The sequence below is a fragment of the Vigna unguiculata genome, chromosome 10 (genome assembly GCF_004118075.2).
Source record: "Vigna unguiculata cultivar IT97K-499-35 chromosome 10, ASM411807v1, whole genome shotgun sequence".
In the NCBI taxonomy this organism is placed as follows: domain Eukaryota; kingdom Viridiplantae; phylum Streptophyta; class Magnoliopsida; order Fabales; family Fabaceae; genus Vigna; species Vigna unguiculata.
This window is the reverse complement of record NC_040288.1, coordinates 8,290,797-8,311,101: the sequence shown is the minus strand read 5'-3', so window position 1 is coordinate 8,311,101 and position 20,305 is coordinate 8,290,797. Positions and strand designations below refer to the sequence as shown.

The window sequence follows — 20,305 nt, the reverse complement described above, 5'->3', positions numbered from 1 at the left end:
AGAAGTCTGAAGTGGAAGAAAGTCGAGTGTGTTTCACCTTAAAGTGTTCGACAACATTGCTTATGGTCATGTTCCAACTCAGTAGAGGACCAAACTTGAATAGAAGAGCAAGAAGTATGTGTTTATTGGGTATGATGAAAAAACCAGGGCATACAGGTTGTTTAACCCAATAATAAAGAAGGCCATTATGAGTCGAGATGTTCAAATTGATGAACAGAGTGAGTGGAATTGGAACAACTTGGAGGAGGAGTCTATTGGAAATAAAAGCTAAAAAATTGATACACTACCTATTGTGAGAGATCATGAGACTTTTGATGAAGAAGATGAACCACTATGTCGAAACCTAAATCGCGACAAGACGATGAACTAAAAAGAAATTGTTTGAGAAAAGAGATTTGAAATCGCTACCATACTTTATTTTGGAAAACTATGGAAAACCATAAAGATTAAACAAATTCTGCGAAAACCAAATTTTGGGTCCGAGGGTTGATTACGCGTAGGGAATATATTAAGACCCTACAACTCCTGTAGAAAGGTGGTACATTTAATTAAATTTGTAAAAGAGATGTGTTTATTTTATAATATTTATTTTTCCCAAAATAAATTGAACAAATATATATTCTTTGAGTGAAAAGGACCCGACAAGGGTTAACCTTGGTTCTACGTATTCTCATTAAAAATGAGAAAGTATGACTTTGTAAGTCTTTAAAAAAGTATTTGAAAATGATTTGGAAAACCTTTTAATTTTTGGTAAGTGAACCTAACAAGGACTTGTCTTGCTCCTACGTATCTCCATTCACAACGCAGAATCAAGGATCACGTAGTTTTTTGAAAATATTTTGAGAAATTGAGCCAGCGAGAACTGTGCTTGAATGAAAGGGAATGCTAGTGAGAATTGGACTTAAGTGAACTAGTGTTTAATATTCTTAATTTTGAAAATTTTATATTTTTAGAATTCTTTTAAGAGAAGAAAATGTATCGAGTACTAGGACGACACAAACAATCACATAAGTACTTGAACTTTTATTATGGATGTCAGAGAACTTAGACGACCATACAAAAATCCAAAAAATATCTTTAAAAAAATTTGAATAAAAGAGTTGGATACCAAACGGTGCAGACAACTATTCAGTCCCTTTTTATTTTGCGTTTCTGTTCTCCCTCATTCTCCATCCATCGAAGTATAGATCCAAGAATGTCATTAAAGCTCAAACCACTACCTCTTCCTTCCTATCATCATTCCTCACCCCATAAGAACCCTAATTTCTCACTTTTCAATCATCGTCTTCCTAGTTTTCTCTCTGCACATTCGCTTCCTCTCAATCTCTTTCTCATCCACACTTTCAAAATTCATGTTTCATGGCAATGCCTTCGTAATCGCTCGTGCATTTCAAAGTGATGAAATCGCTAACGAAGGAGAAGAAGAAAAGGAAAAATCAATATTGATGCAGGGTGAGAAAAAGGAACTGCTACTATTATGTCAAGCCCATCTAACGATTATCTCTTTCACAACCATTGTCCTCACCATGGTTTTGTCTTTCGTTCCACAGGGTCGCGCCTTCACCCATTAATTTCCTTGGTTGTCTCTCACAAGGTAACAATGTCACGCTTGAAGGATTGGTGTTCGCGACTTCGATCTCTTTCTCAAGGTTGGCCCTCTTTTCTCTCTTTGACAGCCTCCACGACAAAATTTGTTGTTTGTGACTGTTGCGCTTTCATCCCTAATTTTGTGTGGTTGCATCGTTGAGGATTGATTTTCCATTATGGTTGGGGTTTGTTTTGGGTGTCATATGGAACCCATTGAAGGAGGTTAGTTTTTTTATTTTTATCTTGAAATTTTGTGGTAACTATTCAATGTTTCACTTTGGAATAGAAATTACAATGCTTTGCACTGATGTTTTGTTCCCTTCGCTGGTGCAAAGGCTTTTGCTTTGTATGTCAGTGTTGTTGTTTTGCACTTATCATTGGAATTGGAAAATTTGGTAAAAGGTACTGTTAGTGTGTGAGTGGATTAAAGTTTTCACTAAGGTTAAGGGATTTTTAGGGTTTATGTTTTTCAAGGTATCCAGTGACAGTAACGTAAACTTGCTTTAGTTGTTTTGAATTTGATTTAGTTGGAATTAGGGTGTTTCTTTGAGGGTAGTAGATATAGGGTCCAACATGCATGTTCCGTTTTATAACGTATAAAGCTATCAGTTTCAAAAAGAAAAAATGATGTAAGACCCGAGAAAATTAAATAGTTAATTAAATAATTATTTAATAAATACGGGTAATAGAAGCCTTTAAGGCATTTAATGCGGAGTGCTATGATGTGGAAAAGTACTAGCTCAAGTGGTTGAGAGTACTTGATTGTGTGAGAGGACTTGGGTTTGAATCCTATATATGCCAATTGTGTGTTATTTTAATCTGTGCATTATGTTATTGATATATTTGAATGTGCGTAGTGATAATGTAATCCTAAAATTTTAGTAATTATCACGAAACATGATTGGTTGAATTGGTTGAGCACTTACCTTGTGATTGAATGGTTGTGGGTTCAAACACTGCTAAGAACAAAACTAAACTTTATTTTTGCCAAATTTTATTTTTGGCATGGAGGCAAAAAGGTAGAAAACCCTAGTTGTCAAGGGAGACAACTTAAGGGGCTAGAGACAAACCAATAATGGTCCTTGATTAACCATAACCAAAAACTTAATGGTATTTTCTTTTTTAGAGTTAATCTCACTTAATTATGGTAGTAATTGTAAGAGAGAAGAGAATTGGAAGGGAAGGGAGTGTTGCATTGTGCGTGAAATTCAAGCAGTGGTTTTCCAGAAGTGTTTTCGTGGTGGTTATTGAGAGAAATTAGGGTGGAAGATAATGTTGGAGTGCAAGAAAAGGCTAAGAGAGCTTTTGGGTTAGAGACACACCAAAAATTCAAATTTGGAGCAAGGATTCTAGGTAAGGGAAGCTACTTTTGCATGTTTTAAATCCTATATGATGTACTATTTCATTGAATGAACCCTATTGCATGAACTCCTTCCCTCACTGTGCTCTTTTCGTGATTTCCGGGTTTCTGCCCAGAAACTGTCTGGCAGTAAGGCCCGAGCCGCAAGGCGGCTCATCAATATGTGCATTATTTTTTTGTCTGTCCGGCGCGACTCTATTCGCGTTTCTTTTGGTTATTTTGATGTTGTTTGTGCGGAAAGTCAATGTGATTTCTAGAATCGATGTGTGGATACTCTATTGGGTGCCTTGTTGATATGAAACTGATTAAAATTGTGGGTATGGTAGAGTTTTAGACATACTCGTGCATGATAACCCATGATCATATGTGCAATGACAGAAGGGAACGAAAATTGGATTGATTCAAGAGAGTAAAGATCAAGAAAACTTTATGAATTGAATTAAGAACAGAAAATTTAGTCCATTATATATGTATTGTCGCATCTTGATGTGTTTAGCAATAGGGATGGATACTGGAAAGAGGCTGAATTTCTCACAGGTGTGGAGAAGCCTTTGTTTAGGCTGTGTACTGATACATCGCCTGGCTGCGCCTTGCTTGCCGCCAGGCGATGGCATGGCGCAAGTACGGGTCTATGCGTTTATGTAGTGGAAAATAAGGGAGAAACCTAGGTGAGTGAGTGGTACTGGAAATTTATTGGTGAAACGGGAAGGGACAATATACCTATAGTAATTGAAAGTATGATTATATTATGGTGTGGTTGTAGGAATGTTAATGCAAGAAATGGAGAATGGTAATTCTAATTAAACGTTTCAGGTTTGGAAAGCATAGGTTTGCTAGGTGGTGTACAACTGGGAAACGAGATAGAATGCCTTAGTGGGGGGTTAAGGACTAATGATGAATTGTGTAACAAGATTTGGAAGCTAAACTGAGTGGAATGTGTATTACTATCGCAATGTGATTTAGGCAGGTTACATGTTATGCGTACTGTACTGTATGGCAATAGTTTGAGGTGCGAAAACAATAGCTGGTACGCTACTGATATAGTGCCTGGCGGCTGGAGCATGTGCGCCAGGCGATAGGAGCACCAGTGAGGGGTTTTTGTCACGCTTGGCGCCTAGCAGCAGAGTGTGGTCCACCAGGCGATAGACTTCAAAATAGGGGGTTTACAATAACTTGGCACTTGACGGTGTGGCGTATACCGCTAGGCAGTCTGGACAGATTTCACTTAGCAGCACTTAAGCTGTGTTAGGCGATATTGTTGCTGTCAATAGTGTGTGTGTGTGTTGTTGTGATGCAATGATGCTATACTTGGATAAGGAGATGTTGTGCCATGAGTAGGTAGGTTCATGGATGGTGGTGAACATATGATGATATGAGTGGGGAGGTTCATATCCAATTATTCTCGTGTGGGGATACGAGTGAGGTAGGTTCGTATGTTCCGTGCTCACACTTGAGAGATGCTGTGTGCGAGGATGTACATAGCTGGTTGATCACATGTGTTGGACTACGGGCGGGTAGGTCCGTAGAGCAGGACTACGAGTGGGGAGGTACGTAGGGTAGGACTAAGAGCGGGGAGGTTCGTAGAGACAGGACCACGAGCGGGCAGGTTCGTGTTGACATCATAAATCTTGAATCTGAGACTAACTATATGTGTGATGTGAAGGCTGAAAAGCCTTGGGGATAAGGTCTTGGCCAAGAACTAAGTAGAATGCATAAGACGGGTGACTCTTTTATACCTTCACATAATTTATATGTTGTTTCTAAATTTTTTCAGCTCACCCTTTCTGTTTGTGTTTGGCGATGATCGTGTAATTCGTTACACGAGAGTGAGGGCTAGTTGGGATTAGAGTTAGGGATTTTTTATGTTTTTAATTATGATTTTGGATTTTTGGAGATTGTAATGATTTTTACTATTACTATTTCTAGATTTTGGCGCGATGTTTAACCATTTTAAATTTTCCCGCATTTGGGAATAATAATATCGAGACGTATTAATTTCCTTTTCTTTATTTATTTATTAAATTAAGTAATATTCCTTAGAGATGTTAGAGATGACACCTAACCATTATCTTTTCCTAATATTAGTCAATATTATGTTACATATATGAGAGGTTTTCATGTTTGTGGAAGTTTTGTATAAGATTGTTCATGTCTAACGGTTTTGAATATTATCTTAGAAGCATATCTATTGAAAAAAGAAAAGACTGAACATAGGATAATAAATGTTATTTGGTAAGCATGTCAAGAGGTAGATGTCAATGTAATTGATGTGGGAAACTTCAAAAAATCTTACCATAATAAGTTGCTTATTGAGTCAAATTAACCTTAAGTATTACTGTTTTGTTCATTAGTTTTCAATTATTGTGGCAGAAGTTTCAAGGCTGAAGAGGATAAAAGAAAACAACATATTGAACACGTGATGGATAATGTAGAAGATGTTGTCACAAATGTCGTAGGGAGAATGATATCTATAGCATCAAGTAACATTTGTTCATTCATTGTCACTGTATCGATCTCTTTTCATGTACGACTCTTGATTAAATTTTGGTATCTTTTGATTTGTTTGTAGGAGCTTTGGATTATGCTTCCGAAATTGTTGAAATATGGTAAAGCAAGTGAGGTTTATGATGAATCTAGGGATAAAATGAAAGCAATGGATTGAGGAAATATGGTTTTGGGTGGCTTTGATGAGGTAAATGATTCTAAAGATAACATAGGCGTGGGAAATGAATATGGAGGCCACAAAATAGCCGAAACTTTTGACCAACCTAAACATGCAATACAGGAATCATACAAGTTAACAAAGAATACAATGACTCAAGAGGCAAAGGCTAAGTACAAGGCTGCAAAGGAGAAGGCTTCAAATGCCGAAGGATATGTCGGAGCTAAGATGAGGAACACCCCAAACCAATGAACCTATGGGCATTGCATATATTCAAAATTTGAGAACTTCTGAGAATAACGAGGATAAACAGACTAAATGTTAGGAAAGATTAGGTACCCCAACGAGGTGCATGACAAAATCTTTCATGATATTGATTTTACTTTTTCAATTTATGGGCGTTCCATATATTCAAAATAACGAGGATAAATAGACCAAATGTTAGGAAAGATTAGGTACCCCAATGAGGTGCATGACAAAATCTTTCATGATAGATATATATTTTTAAATTTATTTTTCCCAATTCCAAGAGTTCATGCCTGTACATATTGTAAATACCATTCAATTATGAGCTTGAAAAATTCTTCATAACTATTATAGGTAGTTAACCACTTATTTATTATAATTATGAAAAAAGTACCACTATTTTTGCCACATAATTACTCTATGCTTGTACCTAATACTTTGAAAAAAATTGTAAAGAAATATTTTTTAAAATTCATTTTTCTCAATTGCAAGAGACCAAGCCTACCCATTTTGTAAATATCATTCAACTATGAACTTGTAAAAATTCTTCATAATGTATACAAGATAGTTAACCATTCACTTATTATAATTATGAAAAAGTAACATTGCATTTGCCACATAATTACTTTATGTTTAGTACCTAATAGTTTTGAGAAAATAGTAAATATATTTTTTTAATTAATTATTTCCCAATTGCAAGAGTCCAAGTCTACACATTTTGTAAATACCATTCAGTTTTAAGCTTGTAAAATTCCTATACAAGACAATTAACCACTCATTTATTATAATTATGAAAAATGTAACACTGCATTTTCCAGATAATTACTTTATAATTGGTAGCTAATAAGTTGAAAAAAATAGTAAAAATGTATTTTATAAATTCATTTTTCCCAAATGCAAAAGTCCAAACCTATACATATTGTAAATATTATTCAATTGTGAGCTTGAAAAATTCTTCATAATGTATACAAGGTAGTTAATGTCCTACCCGTACCCCGACCTCACCTACCAAGTTCAGGCACTAGGTACTGGTTTCCACAAGAGATCAAGAATCCAACAGTACCCGTACTCGACCTCATATACCAAGGCCACAAGAGATCAAGAATCCCATAGTACCCGTACCCAGCCTCATTTACCAAGGCCAGGTATTGGGTATTGGTTTCCACAAGAGATCAAGAATCCCACAATACCAGTACTCGACCTCATCTACTAAGGCCAAGTATTGGGTACTAGTTTCCACAAGAGATCAGGAATCCCATAGTTCCCGTACATGGCCTCATTCACCATGGCCTAGTATTAGGTACTAGCTTTAGTAGGAGAATAAGGATTCCACAATATCGATACCCAACTTCATCCTACCATGTCCGAGTATCGGGTATGAACCTTAGAGAATCAAAGAATAGCAAGGGCTGTGTGGCAATTTCTCCAATCTCATTGGATTTAAAAAACAGTTGAAAAAGGTATTTTGGGCCAAAAGGCCCATCCCATTTAAACCCATAGGAGAAATAATATATATATATATATATATATATATATATATATATATATATATATATATATATAGCACGTTACTCAATGCATTCATTACGCAATTATTATATCTTGAAATCCTTTAAGATTCTTTAACCACACTAGTGCTAACTTAAACATCAAAGTGTCTTTTACAAACACACGTGCACCCTGGACGAGGAACAATAGAAGTGAAGAATTTCCAGATTGAAGATCGAGGGTCAAAGTACAGTTTGGTCCTGTAAGAAAAGTTCATCACTCATTTATTAAGTAATGTTTAATACTTAATACTTTGAAAAAAATAATAAATATATATTTTTTAAATTCATTTTTCCCAATTGCAAGAGTTCAAACCTACACATTTTGTAAATACCATTTAATTGTGAGTTTTAAAAATTCTTCATAATGTATACAACGTAATTAACCATTCATTTATTATAATTATGGAAAAAAGTAATATTGCGTTTGCCACATAATTACTCTATGTTTGGTACCTAATACTTTGAGAAGAATAGTAAATATATATATATATATATATATATATATATATATTAAATTCCTTTTTCCCAATTACAAGAGTTAAAGTCTACACATTTTGTAAATACCATCCAATTGTGAGCTTCAAAAATTCTTTTAACGTATACAACATAATTAACCACTCATTTATTATAATTATGAAAAAAAGTAACATTGTGTGTACTACATAACTACTCTATGTTTGATACCTAATACTTTGAAAAAAATGGTAAATATATTTTTTAAATTCATTTTTCCTAATTGCAAGAGTTCAAACCTACACATTTTGTAAATACCATTCAATTATGAGTTTTAAAAATTCTTCATAATGTATACAACATAATTAACTACTCACTTATTATAATTATGAAAAAAACTAGTATTGCGTTTGCAACATAATTACTCTATGTTTTGTACCGATAACACCCAATTTAAATAATAATTCTAATTTAAATGAAATGTCACACAGAGTAAAACATTAAGCAAGGTCCTGGAGTATAAATGCTACTCCTTACAGTTATCCCAAAAGAAACCAGGAAGTAGAGGTGTCAATTTGGCCCCTAGCCCATGGGCCAGCCCTGACCCACTCTTCATAAAGCCCCTTTTTAGGGGGCCCCCAAATGAGGGGGCTAAAAAAAACCCGCAGCCCCTAAAGCCCCCTCTCTAGTGGGTTAGGGCTAGGGCTAAGGTGGGTTAGCCCCCCAAATAATACTACATTAAGCTAGAGCCAAAGATTAAGTCGAGCGAGCAGGACGAGCCCGATGACCCGCACGGGCTCGACGACCCATACGGGCCCGATGACCAGGACGGGCCCGATGACAAGGACGGGCCCGATGACCAGGATGGGCCCGACGACCAAGACGGGCCTAACAACTCAGACGGGCTAGGCAACCCTAACGGGTCCAACGACCTGGACGGGCCCGACAACCCGAACGGGCCTGAAGAGCCAGATGGGACCGACGACCCAAACGGGTCCTACGACCCAGACGTTGGGCTTGTCAGGGCCAAGATAAAGCAGTACATGGGCCACAAGCCTAAAGGAAGACATAAAAGCAAAATCCAACTCGAAGCTGTGCAACAGAATCACCATTTCCTTGTTGACCATGAAGGTTTCTCGCATCTGCGCACATCAATAAATTGATGATCATTGCAAAGAGAGAAGATCACACACATAACAATTAAACAAGCAAAGGGTAAGCTAAAGTAGAAAATAGTTTATCATACATTTACATACACTTTCATAATCCAAAATGCATATGTCAACCCATCATGTTATGACATGCACACAATACACTAAGACTCGAGACACGACTCATCCAGATACATATAAATAGTCGGATTCAGTGGATGCTTGCACTTGTGGTGGCCTTTATTACTCTATCGAGCTAATTGTTACAATGTTTCATGCCCCCACGCACAAGGTTAGCCTTAAAGTGTTTCAGATCTCCTACTACTCTCACCACTTGAGTCAATACGCTCTATGTGAGACTAACTGACTCTTTAGAGTGTAAGGATGCAATCCTTACCTTGAATCCTTACTAAATTATATAAATGACGCACCACCAGGAACTCCCACTAACATGGGTCATGGAGTTACGTCCTGACCAAGTGAGGAACCACCATGAAATAATCGTGGAATTACGCCCTAACCATACCAACATCATGTTCCATCAATTGATATAGAATCATTTCTCATGCTCATCCCATGCCACTTTTATAACCAACAATTCCATACATGTCACATGCCCAGTTCATGCCAAACTCATCATTTTAACCTAAAACATCAAAGATTTCATACATAATCAGATGCCTCTCAATTTAACTGGAGCCAACCATCCAAACATACCATTAATAACAAACATGCGATAAAACAACACAATCTGCGTCAGGTCTTGCTCAAGCTAGGAGCCCTCGCTTAGGCGAAAGGTGTCGTCTCGCTCGAGCTACAGGCTCTCGTTTAGACGAGACCGCGAATAAAGGCCCTGGAGGTTTTGCGGACTCTCACTTAGGCGAGGCCATCTCGCCTGAGCGAGATTGTTCGTTGCTCAAAAATTTAGTCTCCCGCCTGAGTGAGTGCTCGAGCAAAACTCCTGGGCGAGCTTCTACTATTCTCGCCTAGGCGAGACAAGCTCGCTTGGGCGAAAACAACGGTTCTCGTTCCCTGTTTTATTTCTGCATAACCAGATATTCATCCAAAATAGCATACAACGCATATTCATTCCAAAGTAGGCATCATATAATCACTAGAGGTTCAAAACAGAACCAAAGCAGGTAAAATGAACATAAAATACAATACCCTAGCTTCCCTTACCTGGGAAAAACTAGCAGAAAACTTCAACCCCAAACAGCGAAGCACAAAAACTCTAGGAACAGATAAAGGAGATGGAAAAACAAGTAGAACAGATCTTAGAATGAGCTCACTACGAAACCCTAACCGGAAGTACAAAAATATGACTGAAGAGGGAGGTATGAACTGGAGAATACTTACATGGAGCAAGAAAACGAGATTGAGCTAACTCGACAAAGTTTGGGACCAAACCCTAGCACGACAACGTTACTGTTCTAAGAGAGGAAAAATAAGTTTTTTTTTTGAAAAAATGGAGAGAATGACAGTGTTAGCTAGTTTAGGGGGCTTTGGGCACCCTATGGGCCACCCTTAGGCCCAACAGATTGGGGCAACCCTAAAAGAATTATGGCAGAAAAATAATTGGGCTTTACATTCTCCCCAACAACAAAAAATTTTCGACCTCGAAAATGAAGACTTACTAGAAAAACAAATGCGGATGTGACTTTCTCATATCCTTTTCTAACTCCCACGTAGAGTCACCTGTCCTCCGGTCCCAAATGACTTTGACTAGAGTGAGTGGTTTTCCTTGATGTTCCTCCACTCGACTACCCTCTAAAGAAACAGGGGGTACTTCCATAGTGAGATCCTCCCTGATCTGTACATCCTCTGCTCGCATGAAAACTATTGTTGTAGGTCAACTCTATTAGAGGTAAAACTTCATTCCACGCACCCAAGTGATCCAGCTCACATGTTCTCAATAAGTCCTCAAGTGACTGGATTGTCTTCTCAGATTGAACATCGATTTGGGGATGATAGGCTGAACTTATAGTTAGGTTGTTACCCAAAGCACTCTACAAAGTGTGCCAAAACCGGGAAGTGATCCGCATATCTCTGTCTGAAACTATGCTCGACGGCACACCATGCAACCTCACAATCTCCTTAATGTATAGCTGAGCCAAGTTGGCCATTGACATCCTCAGATTCATTGCTAAGAAGTGAGCACTCTTGGTCAATCGGTCCACTATGACCCATATTGTATCATGCCCTCTAAAAGTTTGTGGCAAATGGGTCATAAAATCCATAGCGATGTTATCCCATTTTCACACCGGTACTTCCAAAGGCTGTAGAATCCCGCCAGGTCTTTGATGCTCTACCTTTGCCTTTTGACACGTCAGACAAGCTGATACAAACTATGCAACATCCCTCTTCATACCATGCCACCAGAAGATGTCCTTAAGATCTTAGTACATCTTAGTCATGCTAGGATGTAAACTAAGACGACTTTTGTGTCCTTCCTCAAGGATCAACCTCTTCACCTCAGTATCATCAGGTATACACACCCTACCCTGGAATCTCAGTATACCATTGTTACCCAGGGCAAAATCCTTTGCTTCATCTGACCTGAGCTGCTCCACCATCCTTTTCAAACTGACATCTAACAACTGTCTTTCTTTGACCAAGTTCAAGAAGTCACTAGATATAGTAAGAGTACTACATCTAATGGACTCAGATTCCAACTCAACTTACAGCTTCATGTCTTTGAATTTCTCCAACAACTCCACCTCTTTAATCATATGGTGCGCAATATGCACTGTCTTTCTACTCAGGGCGTCTGCCACCACATTTGCCTTCCTCGAATGATATAAGAGCTCAAAGTCATAGTCCTTCAGGAATTCCATCCCCCTCCGTTGTCTCATGTTCAACTCCTTCTGATCAAACAAATACTTAAGGCTCTTATGGTCACTGAACACATAAAACTAGGCGCTATAGAGATAGTGCCTCCAGATCTTCAAGGCAAACACTATGGCTGCCAACTCCAGGTCATGTGTGGGGTAGTTTTCCTTATGCACCTTAAGTTTCCTCGAAGCGTACGCCACCGCCTTCTTATCTTGCATCAACACACAGCCCAAACCTAGATGAGCGGCATCACAAAAAACCTCAAAGGGTTTACCAACATCTGGGATAACCAATATAGGAGCACTTGTCAACCTCCGCATAAGCTCTTGAAAGCTTTCCTCGCACTTATCCGTCCAAGTGAAAGGTTGGTTCTTCCGGGTATGTTTTGTCTAAGGCGCCACTATCTTAGAGAATCCTTCTATAAATCTCCTGTAGTAGCCAGCTAAACCCTTGAAGCTCCTGATCTTTGTGGCCGACTTGGGACTCTCCCATTTAACCACTGCATCGACCTTCACCGGATCCACCGCTATCCCTGGGCGAATATCACATGTCCCAAGAATTGCACTTCATTAATCCAGAATTCACACTTGGAAAACTTAGCATACAACTATTTCTCTCTCAGGTGTGCTACATGCTCCTGCTAAGTCCTGGAGTAGATGAGTATGTCGTTGATGAAGACTACGACAAACTTATCCAAGAATGGCCTGAAGATCTTGTTCATGTAGTCAATGAACACTGTTGGAACATTGGTCACCCCAAAAGGCATAACCACGTACTCGTAGTGTCTATATCGGGACCTAAAGGTCATCTTCTGCACATCATTAACCTTCACTAAAATCTGATGGTATCCCGATCGTAAGTCAATCTTCGAGAATATCGATGCTCCATGTAACTGATCCATCAGATCATCTATTTGTGGAAGAGGGTACTTATTTTTGATCGTCATCTTGTTTAACTACATGTAGTCCACACACAGACGTGAACTTCCATCTTTCTTCTTAACCAACAACACTAGTGCTCCCCAAGGCGAAGTATTGGGTCGTATGAACTGCTTCCCTAGTAACTCCTCTATCTGACTCTTGAGCTCTACCAATTTTGCTTGAGCCATACAATATGGGGCCATCGACACTAGCCTGGTTCCTGGCACCAGGTCAATAGAGAACTCCACCTCTCTACTCGGAGGCAACCGTGCACTTTCTCCAAAAACACATCTTCAAACTCGTGTACAACCGGTATAATAAATGTCCTCTCCCCCTTCTGTACCTCTAGATGCGTGAAGATTTTGTAGCACCGTGCGCCATCTTGCATCTCCTTAATAACCCTTTGAGATGATAACAACTCACGCTCCCTTGAGTCGAGGAACAACAACCTTTTCTCTCGGCAATCTATAAGAATGCGATTGGCAGAGAGCCAATCCATCCCCAAGATCACCTCCAACTCCTGCAAGGGTAAGCAGATCAGATTCACTTTATACCTGCACCCCTCTACCTCTATTGGACATCTAGCACACAGTGACGATGTCCTGACCAAACCCGACGTCGGAGTAGATATCCTAAGTTCACACTATAGCTCACACACCGGCAGACCCAACCATTTTACATAAGCATTTGACACAAAAGAGTGTATCGCTCAGAGTCATACAACACACAACATTTCATACCAGCTATCACACAACAACCCATAACTAGGTTACCTGAGCTTGCTGCCTCTACTCCGGTCATCGCATAAACTCTGCTTGCCGCCTAAAGCCTGTTGCCTCCTCTCCTCTGTTGATTCTGCGCAGGAGTCTGGACTGGAGGTCGTGCCACTGCCTTAGCAAGAGAGGGGCAGTACTTGCCAAAGTGGCCTTCCTTGCCACAGTGGTTGCATCTGTGGTAGCCTTCCATATGTGGGCAAACACTCCTCAGATGAGGGCCTCCACACTTGAAGCACTGGACCCTGCTCTGCTGCGAAGGGAAGTTCCTAGACCCCTGGGACTAATAGGGAGGTCTATCATATGGTTTCCTCCTCTTCTCATGCCTTGGTTTGGACCTAGATGGTTTGCTAATCCTTTGTTGTTGCGTACGCTGAGTCTCTACCTCATTCTTCATCTTTTCCATCACTCTGGCCTTCTCTACCAGCGTAGCAAAGTCCTTGATGGACAGTGGGGCTACCATCAAACGAACGTCCCCACGGAGGCCGTTCTCAAACCTATGGCATCTCCATTCTTCATCGAGTGGCAAGGTGTAGAAGCGGCTGAGATGCTTGAACCTCTCTGCATAATCAGCCACAAATTTGGTTCCCTGAGTTAGTTGGAGGAACTCCACCTCCTTCGCATATCTGACGTTGTCGGGAAAGTATTCAAAGAGAAACTTCCCCCTGAAGGCCTCCCACGTAATTGGTTCCTCCCTTTCCTCCCCAATGAGCATGTATACTGCAAAAGCTAACCTGTTTTCTGTAGGGCACATCTTTGCATCAAAGATTCTCTCTATGTCCTTCAGCCATTGATCAACGGCGTCAGGACTAGTCTTGCCATTAAACTTCATCGGGTGGTGTTTCAAAAAGTCTTCCAAACTCCACTCCCTGACTAGAGGTCGTGGCTTGGGACCAAAGATAAGGGTAACTGTCCTGTTCTCCTTTAGTTGGCAGAGAGCCTCCATACGCTGCCTATGGGCATCCTCAGCAGCTACCCTAGCAGCCTCCATCTACTACATCACCAGTTACTATTGTTCCAATGATGCTGCCTGTCGTTGTATCGATGCTTCATGTTGTTGCATCATGACAATACTCTGCTGAGTCATGGTTGCCACCATTACTTCTATCGCCCTCGCGATATCCGGTGCGTCGCCCTTAGAGGATTGAGGATTTCTACGTGGAGGTGCCATATCACTAGCATACAAGAAAACCATTACTCAGACTTGATAGGACAAGAACTTATCTAATGACACTAAAGAGACACAAGGAAAACTAAGCAGACACCATAGCCCACAGACTCCAAGGAACGACCGTCCTGATACCATAAATGTAACACCCTATCTAAATAATAATTCTAATTTAAATGAAATCTCACACAGAGTAAAACAGTAAGTCAGGTCCTGGAGTATAAACTCTACTCCTTACAGTTATCCCAAAAGAAACCAAGAAAGGATTAAGGAACACCAAGATGCCAGTTACAAAAGAGAATAAGAGATCCAAAGTATTCAAAATATAGGGCCAAGATAAAGCAGTACATGGGCCACAACCCTAAAGGAAGACATAAAAGCAAAATCCAACTCGGAGCTATGCAACGGAATCACCATTTCCGTGTTGACCACGAGGATTTCTCGCATTTGCTCACATCAATAAATTGATGATCATCGCAAAGAGAGAAGATCACACACATAACAATCAAACAAGCAAAGGCTAAGCTAGAGTAGAAAATGGTTTATCATACAGTTACATACACTTTCATAATCAAAAAATGCATATGTCAACCCATCATGTTATGACATGCACACAATACACTAAGACTCGAGACACGACTCATCCGGATACATATAAATAGTCGGATTCGGCGGATGCTTGCACTTGTGGTGGCCTTTACTGCTCTACCGAGCTAATTGTTACAATGTTTCATCCCTCACGCACAAGGTTAGCCTTAAAGTGTTCCAGGCCTCCTGCTACTCTCACCACTTGATTCAGTACATTCTACGTGAGACTAACTGACTCTTTAGAGTATCAGGATGAAATCCTTACCTTGAATCGTTACTAAATTATATAAATGAGGCACCACCATGAACTCCCACTAACAGGGGTCATGGAATTACGTATTAACCAAATGAGACACCACCATGAGATCTCACCTAGAGATTTATGGAATTACACCCTGACCAAATGAGGCAGCACCACGAAACTATCATGGAATTACGCCTAACCATACCAACATCATGTTCCATCAATTGATATAGAATCATTTCTCATGCCAATCCCATGCCACTTTTATAACCAACCATTCCATTCATGTCACATGCCAAGGTCATGCCAAACTCATCATTATAACCCAAAACATCAAAGATTTCATACATAATTAGTTTCCTTTCACTTTAAGTAGAGCCAACCATCCAAACATACCATCAATAACAAACATGCGAGAAAATAACACAATCTTCTTCAGGTCTCGCTCAAGCTACGAGCCCTCGCTCAGGCGAAAGGAGTCATCTCACTCGAGCTGCAGGATCTCGTTTAGGCGAGACCGCGAACAGAGGCCCTAGAGGTTTTCCGGACTCTCGTTGAAGCTGCAGGCTCTCATTTAGTCACCTGCTTGAGCGAGTGCTCAAGCAAAACTCTTGGGCGAGCTTGTGCTATTCTCGCCTGGGCGAGACGAGCTCGCTTGGGCGAAAACAATAGTGCTCCTTCACTTTTCTACCTCTGTACAACCAGATATTCATCTAAAATAGCATACAACGCATATTCATTCCAAAGTAGGCATCATACAATCACTAGAGGTGCAAAATAGAACCAAAGCAGGCAAAATGAACTTAAAATACAATACCCTAGCTTCCCTTACCTGGGAAAAACTAGCAGAAAACTTCAACCCCAAACAGCGGAGCACAACAACTCTAGGAACATATAAAAGAGCTGAAAAAATAAGTAGAACAGATCTTAGAACGAGCTCACTACAAAAGCTTAACTGGAAGTACGAGAATATGACTAAAGAGGGAAGTATGAGTTGGAGAATACTTACATGGAGCAAGTAAACGAGACTGAGCTAACTCGACCAAGTTTGGGACAAAATCCTAGCAGAGCAACTATGTTGTTCTAAGAGAGGAAGGAGTAGGTTTTTTCTGAAAAATGGAGAGAATGAGAGTGTTAGCTGGTTTTGGGGTCTTTGGGCACCCTATGGGCCACCCTTAGGCCCAACAAATTGGGGCAGCCCTAAAAGAATTATGGTAGAAAAATAATTGGGCCTTACAGTACCTAATACTTTGAAAAAAAATATTAAATATATATTTTTTAAATTCATTTTTCCTAATTGCAAGAGTTCAAACCTACACATTTTGTAAATAGCATTAAATTTTTAGCTTGAAAAATTCTTCATGACGTATACAACACAAATAACCACTCATTAGTTACAATTATGAAAAAAGCAATATTGCGTTTGCCACATAATTACTCTATGTTTGATACCTAATACTTTGAAAAAAATAGTAAATATATATTTTTTAAATTTCTTTTTCCCAATTGCATGAGATCAAGCCTACACGTTTTGTAAATACTATTCAATTGTGAACTTGAAAAATTCTTCATAACGTATACAATGTAATTAACCACTCATTTATTATAAGTATGAAAAAGATAACATTGCTTTTGTCGTATAATTATTCTATATTTGGTACCTAATACTTTCAGAAAATAGTAAATATTTTTTTTTTACTATACTATACGAATAGGACCGACAACCATGAATAACCATCTCTAGCCACTAGCTATACTCCTGTTTGGAATACACCACTGATCAACTATATACAAAACTAATGTATACATAGCGGCTAAAGTTAAATATCGGTATGGACCACCTACTCAGGACTTACGAAGTGACATCTACCTTCACAAAACCAATCCATAAGCCTAACAGGTGGGCTTTGATAAGGGCCATGTAAGCCCAAAAGAGACCCAATGAGTCCATTTAAGGCCCAACTCATGGACCAGGTAATCTATGGTTAATATTATATAAATACAGGTGGACCCTAGAGATTAAAGGTATGCAATTCATTAATACTGATAATTAAGATTTGACTTTGAGAGCTCTCGCTAACTTGATCATTGGAGTCCTTTCTGTAGGTAAACACCTCATATGCCTCATCTAGTAGCTGGATATTAAGACATGCCCCACAAGATCGTAGAGTACCTATCTTAGAGATTCAATGATTGGGTAAGACAATATTTGTGTCTCATGATAATTTATTATTGTTTCTGTAGGAACAATTTTAAATTCATTTTTCTCGAATTGCGTAAAATATATATTTTGCTTATGAAGAAGTCACATTCATTTTCTATTGTAATTTCTCTTGCCTAAAATGGCCTTTGGAGAAACTTGTTCAAGCATCCAAGTCTTTCCAAAGATTGCATACTAGCATGTGGTACAACATTAGATGTATATTAACTATTGAAAAAAAAATCCAAAGTATGCTTATTCTTACATTTGGAAGAGAAAGAGATTCCAACAATCGGGACAAGTTGCAAAACAAAATAAAATTCCAGTTTATTCACCATGGGCTAATTTGGAACTTGTCAAATAGTTATACAGACAAGTTAAAGTAAAAAGAAAAATTAAAACTATTTATATGCGAAGGATATGCTTGAGCAGATTAACTACACATGTGAATTACATCATCCATACCTAATTTTGCAAGATGAAAATGGAGAAATGAACATGTAGCTCATGCAATCACAAACAACACTAGTAGTTCCTTTTTCTCACTATACGTCAATATTTGTTTTTCCTTTTCCTCTTCTTTTTCACCTTCATTAACAATTTCCTCACTTCGAAATGTGTGAGTAATTATGAAGGGCATTGCGATGAAACATGGATGTTGAAGTTATGGTCGAGAGAGAGATTGAGAGGAAGAGATTGTGCACAGAAAAAAAAGAGGAAGACGATGATTTAAAAGTATGAAATTAAGGTTCTGGCGGGGAGAGGAGTGAAAATAGGAAGGAAGTGGTTTGAGTTTGAATGCCATTCTTTGTACAGTGCTTTGGTGGATGAAGAAGGAGGGAGAGCAGAAGTGTGAAATGAAAATGCACGGAAAACCATGGTTTCTCTCCTTTACCACACGGAAAAGCTTTTGAAAATTACAAAAATTGAAAATAGATGCCACGTAGAAGCATGTCAAAAGTTTGTCAAAATTTTCTTGTCAAAATATCATTTCTTATGTCTATATAAGGCTTAATTAGTGATTTAGTTCTCTAATGTGTTGGTTTGGTTCATTTTGGTCCTCTTATTATATTTTGGTCCATTTTGGTCCTCTAATTCTTTAAAAATGTTCAATTTGGTCTTTTCCGTTAAGTTGATGTTAACACCGTGTCCGTACATGCTACGTGTCATTTTGTGGAATTTCAATTTTTTTAATTTTTTTTAAAAAAGTTAAATTGTCACGTGTCATGTCAAGGTCGTGCCTTATGTCAATTCGTGCAATTTTTATTTATTTATTATTTTTAACTAAACAAATTGTCACATGGTAGTCATGATTATACCACGTGCTAGACTAATAATAGTTGTTTTCAATTTAGTCCCTTTATTTACAATTTTGATTCAATTTAGTTTCCCTATTTTTTAAAATGATACAATTTTGTCCTCTCCAATCACGTTAGCAACTAAGCTTAATTAAAACTTATATATACATGTTAAAATAAATTTTTAGAATTTATACATCAAATTACTCCACCTAACTATTCAAATTATTTTGTTTTTTACATTTGTAAAAAATTTCAAGTGTAAAAAATTACAAGTGAAAAAAATGTAAGAAATAAAATAACATGAGTATTTAGAGAGTAATTTGATGTATAAATGATTAAAAATTATTTTAACATGAATACTTAAGTTGTAATTAATCTTAATTGTTAATTTGGTCTCAAATTGGAGAGGAAAAAATTGAATTAGTTTAAAAAATAGGGACTAAATTGAATCAAAATTCTAAAGAAAAGGACTAAATTCAGATAATTTTATAATGATTTATAATTCATTTGGAATGTTTATAATTTATTTATTTGTTTTACTTGAATACATTGAATGCGTGAATGTCTATGATGCATGGAAATGATACGTGTATCGGATACGACACGTCTCCGATACGTCGATACTTAAATTGGTCACTATATAGTGACTAATTATTTTTCTTACTAAAATTGATCATTATTCAAAGATTTTCTTGTACTGTGCTACGACTTTGTAAATTAGTTATTTCACTTATAAGCATCGATAAGGTATCCTAAAGTATCAGATACGTGTTAGACACAGATATATGACCCTATGTTTTTGTGCGTGTGTTTAACAAGAAAGATGTGATGGTTGATATATTTCAGTATTAGGACAATGTTAATAAAATTGACTTATTTGTATCTAAATACAAGCTAAGCTAGAATTTTTAGTGGCTTCACTTTCAGGAATTAAATAGAAGAAAGAAAAAAAAAGCAAAAGCCATTATATATCAGAGCCAGGTTTCGATCCTGGGACCTGTGGGTTATGGGCCCACCACGCTTCCGCTGCGCCACTCTGATTGATGAAATATGATTCGTAATAAGTACATATGATTTTAAATTTTAGAAAAACTGGCCAAAATAAAGAATTAGGATTTGAGTTTTGCCAAAAGCAATTGACAATAATTTTGAACTCTTAAATTTGGTTTATTTTTCTTATAAGTGCACACCCTAAATTTTAACTGGGTTAACTATGTTTTTGGTCCCTAAACTATAACACGATTTTGGTTTTAATCCCTATTTAAAA

At 38.1% G+C, this 20,305-nt stretch overlaps 1 non-coding gene across 1 annotated transcript; it reads right to left on the bottom strand.

The window, feature by feature from the left end:
• Window positions 1–20,007: 20,007 nt before the first annotated feature.
• On the bottom strand, window positions 20,008–20,079 carry TRNAM-CAU. Its single transcript has one exon. It is a non-coding gene; the product is annotated as a tRNA-Met (tRNA).
• Window positions 20,080–20,305: the final 226 nt, after the last annotated feature.